The sequence below is a fragment of the Mustela nigripes genome, chromosome 12, assembly GCF_022355385.1.
Source record: "Mustela nigripes isolate SB6536 chromosome 12, MUSNIG.SB6536, whole genome shotgun sequence".
Classification (NCBI taxonomy): domain Eukaryota; kingdom Metazoa; phylum Chordata; class Mammalia; order Carnivora; family Mustelidae; genus Mustela; species Mustela nigripes.
In genome coordinates, this window is record NC_081568.1 from 4,574,429 (window position 1) to 4,579,048 (window position 4,620).

Sequence of the window (4,620 nt, forward strand, 5' to 3'; positions counted from 1 at the left end):
ATCCCAAGGGAGCTCCTCCTGCTCTAGCTGGGCTAAGAGCATCTAGATGGAACCACCAGCCCTGGGCTCCAAAGCCCCCCTGCCCCAGCCTGAAGCAGTTACTGCCTCTGAAGTGAGTCCACCCACTCACCAGGAGGAACGCTCACTGGGCCCTTATCTTCTAACCCAGTGTCCTGCTGTTACATCAGATTGGCGGAGACCTCAATGTCTCTCGATTTACTCATTTATAAAGGGGAAATAAATACAGCACCTACTTAGTAGGTACTGAGGTAATGAACATTAAGTAAATACATGGCACTTGTGATGCGGCAAGTGCATCTAAGGGCTAGCTTTGATGGTCTGTAAGTGAGTGGCATAAATTTGTTATGTGAGCTGCTGACATCAGAGACCCACCCTACGCTGCCTTGGAGTGAGTTCTTCTGGAAGGAAATGTTTTTGAGTTTTGATAGTAATCTTACCACCTCCACTTGAGAGAATGAACAGTGTGTATGCGTTGGGGGCAGGTGTTTTGGCTGATGCCTCTGTGATTACAGGATTGGAACTCAAGAAGAAATAGACAAACTGGGGTGTAGTCCTCTGAGGCAAAGAATAAAGGGGAAAACCCCACTTTGTCATCGCTTTAGAAAAACTGTAACTGGAGAAAGCTGGCCCCTTGGACCATTGATTCAAATGCTCATGGGAGAGTCATTGGCAGGGACAGTGCAGTTCCCAGAAGATCAGTGACCAAGACAACCAGCTTCCGTTCCTCCCTCTTTTCCTTCTATGGTAGCTTGGCAAGGTTCTTCCTGCAGACATTCCCGAAGTGTCCCCTTCCCCACCCATCACTACTCAAGAACAGAGAAGCAAGAGACTCACAACTGCCTTAGAGATTATTTTATTTAACTAAAAGCTCTCAATTTGACTGTCTCAATGTAAACTTATCCTATAAGCTAATTTTAAAATTTGTTAACAATTTTTCATTATAATTGTAATATATTCCTTTTCAGAGTATTTGAGAATCAAATAAAAAATTAGCTATATCAACAAAAGGTAGCCTCTACACATTACTGGCTGAGTAGGTATCCATTCATCTATCCCTTTCTCTGGAGCGGTAGAACTTTCTAGAATCTTCTGAGATAAGAGAGTGAGGGAGGTTTGCAAACCGTCCGGGCTCGCCTCCCAGCCCTGCACCTCCCGACCATGCTGTCACAGAAGCAAACGTTTGGATCTGTCGTCATTGTTACCATGTAAATTTTTCTCCAACTCCTCTTTGGTTCTATGCATAGTTTTATGTTGTTGTAGCTACAGTGTGGACAAAATTTTGCTCTGCTTTCTCACTTGAAATTATTATGTAGATCATAAATATTTTCATTTTGCTATATAATCCTCCTAACTATAATGTGATTGCTGCATAATACACCCTCAAGTAGATTAGGTAAAGTTTACTTGCTGCTTCCCTTCTTGTTATAAATCTAGGTTTTTTCCCATTTTTTCCCTAACATTTAGCTTTAGTCCTTTCAAGGCTTGATGGAGATTCTATAAGCATGATGGATAGGTGCGAAATAAGATGGCTACCATCTTGGGTATTGGGCAGTCCTGCATTGGCTAGCACTTCACTCTCAAAAAGTATCTACATTCAGGTAATAAACTATGTGACCACTCTAGTAATAATCCCATTCAGACATAGAGGTTTTATGTTAACTATCTGGGATTTCAGCTACACCATTCCCAAATCACACTGGATGACCTCCCGACTTCAGGTAGAAATGGCTACTGTCGCTGCCACAAATGTTTCTCTGAGGCCTCACTCACCCAAGTTCAGCTGACATCAGTGATGACAGTCACAGCCATCCTGGTGGGGGTTTTCTTACCCGCCAGGGGCTGGCGCTGATACCCCACCCAGTCTGCGTTGTGGCTGTGCAAGGTGTGGTCAGGAACAGCTGGTCAACCCAGACTACAAAACGGAGAGGCGGGGACCAGGGTGTAGGTCGCAGCACAAGGCTAAGCTGAGCATCCTTCGAACGGTTTGTTCATCAGTACAATGGCTCGGATAAAACCCAAGAGGGCTTCTGAGGCCATAAAATGAGAAAACGTGCGATGCCTGCCCATACCCCCCTCCAATCTCACCATCCACCACATACCTCTCTTCTTGCAGATTAAATGAATTCATAGTACTAGACAGACAGACATCATCATCTTCCTTTTCAACCTATCCTTACAAGACAGCGCTGGACAAAACGAGGTTACCAGAAACCCCCATGAGACCTAGAGAAACAGACCTGCAGTCACTTGGGGCTGAAATTGGATCACCACCCCTGGTCCTGCCTGGACCCCCACACTGCTCGGAGGCCTGCCCACCTGAACACAGCCTCCAGCATATGCACCTTTGTATACAGTCCTCTCTCCAGGGGACTGTGCCCCTGGATCACAGCCCCACGCTGGAGAGGATTATGCTAACACCTGTTTTTCCCTGTAGGCAACCCCAGAAAACCTAGCTCCAGACCCATTCGGTCTCTACTAGTCCTCGCAGTGACCTGAAGAATTATTTTTCGCCATGAAAATACTTAATAACTTGGAAAAAGTGAAGATAATAAAGAGGCTTTAAAAAAAAAAAATGATGGCGCCAGAATGAACAGGCTCTGCTGATGAACTCAGAGGCTCCCCAAGTCGGAACCCAAGTCCCGGAGAGCAGTGAAATGTACAGTTCTTAGCTATTGAGATTTAAGGGGTCATTTCTCCAATATCTCTGGGAGATGTGCACGCCTCTCACCCCTGCGCAGTCCGGCCGCACACCCGGGCCTGTGAGCGGCCGCGCAAACCTCTGCAAACCTCTGAGCTTCGCTGGTCCTTCGGTCGTCCCGGCTTCTGGAGCCCCGAACAAGCTTTTTGCTTGAAATTTCACCAGATAAAAATTAAGTTTCAATGGGTTAAAGGCAGAAACGGAGAAGAGGGGTGGAAGCGTCCAGGTTGGAGAAGGATCCCCTCCCCCTCCGCGGGCGATCTCCTTGTGGGCCGCGGGCACCCGGGACTCCCTTGGGGGAGGGGGGCGCAGAGGGGTCGGCCCTGCGCCTTGAGCACCCGCCTGCGCCGGATGCGTTTCCCCGGGCAGTTTGGGGAACGACTCGAAAGGCAGTGCTCCGCGTTCCCCTCCTCCCCCTTTCTGAACGCCGCGGCCCAGTGGCGTGCTGGGCAGGAGCGGAGCCGGACTGGAGGGGGTGATTTCGCGCAACGTTCACCCCTTCAAGTCGTGACTCGAGGGGCTATTCTGGAGGGGCTCCGCGGCGGGCGCGCTGCCCGCGTCCTCCCCGCCAGGCCCGGGTTACTCCACAGTCTTTCTGAAAGGTCCCCGCTGCTTGTCCCGGGTCTCGGGCCTCCGCCGGCCCGGGACTGCTGTGTGGGCTGCTGGGCTCCATCCGGTCCCAAGGAATCCATAAACAGGTTGCTTCTACCGTTTCCCGACACCCGTTCCCCTCCGGATTGCTGTAAGGAGGTGAAGCCAGGTCGGAAGCTCGGACCGGGGGCCGCGGCGAGCCGGGATCCCGGGCCGAAGGACCCTGAGCCTCCGCGACCCCCATGAGTGCGCGCGCGCCCCTCCTCTCGCGGCTCCCCGGCCTCGCCCGGCTTCTGCGGCCGCTCGGCCCCGCGCCGCCACTCCGCACCCCGCGCCCGGCCGGCCCGCCGCGCGCCGCTGTCTCCCCCCAGCGGCCGTGGCGTGTCGCCGCGGGAGCCGGGCGGCGGGCGGGCGGCGGGGGCGGCACGGCGCAGGCAAGCCCGCGGCTCCGCCCCGCGCCCCCCCTCCACGGCCGGCAGGGCCGCCCCCTCCGCGCCGCGCTCGGCTCAGACGGAGCAGCCGCCTCTGCAATGTCAGCAGCCGCAGCGGCGGCGACGCGAGCGGCAGCGGCTGGGGCCCCGCGGTAGCCGCCAGAGCGGCACGGCCGGGCGGGCGCGCACGGCGCGAGCCCGCGGCCACCTCGCTGCCTCCGGGGCGCTGCGGGCGGTTCTGCGCGCCCCGGCGCTGCGCTGGGACTCGAGGCCAGCCCGGCTGCGGCCGCGCACAAAGGACCGCGGACACCGGGCTCCGGGGGCTGCGCCCAGGGACCGGCCGGGAGACGACCAGCCGCCCCGCGCCCGCCGCACGCCCGCCTTCGCCCGGCGGCCGGAGCCCGAGCCGGAGCGGGCCCCGTCATATGACAGCGGCGACACAGCGGCCGGCGAGCGCGCGTGCTGCCCACTCGGCTGCGCCACGGCCGCCGGCGCCGGGGGTGGCCCGCGCCGCGCCCCGCTGAGTGCTCGGCCGTCGCCGCCGCCGCCCCGCGTCCCCCGCGCCCCGGCTCTCGGGCACCGGGGGCAGGAGCCGAGGGGAGCACCCCGCCGGCGCCGAGCCTAAAATGGCCACGCTGCTCCGCAAAATCGGGCTCATCCGCCTGCACAACCGGGACACCGAGGACCCCAAGCACCACCACAACCACCGCGGCGGCGGCGGCCAGCAGAGCGCGTCGCTGCGCGGCAAGGGCGGCGCCAAGAGCGGCGGCCACAAGCAGCAGCAGCAGCAGCAGCAGCACCCCCCCGGGGGCGCGGGCGACGCGAGCCCCGGGCCCGGCAAGGGCAAGGGCAAGCGCGCGGCGGAGCCGACCCCGCGCG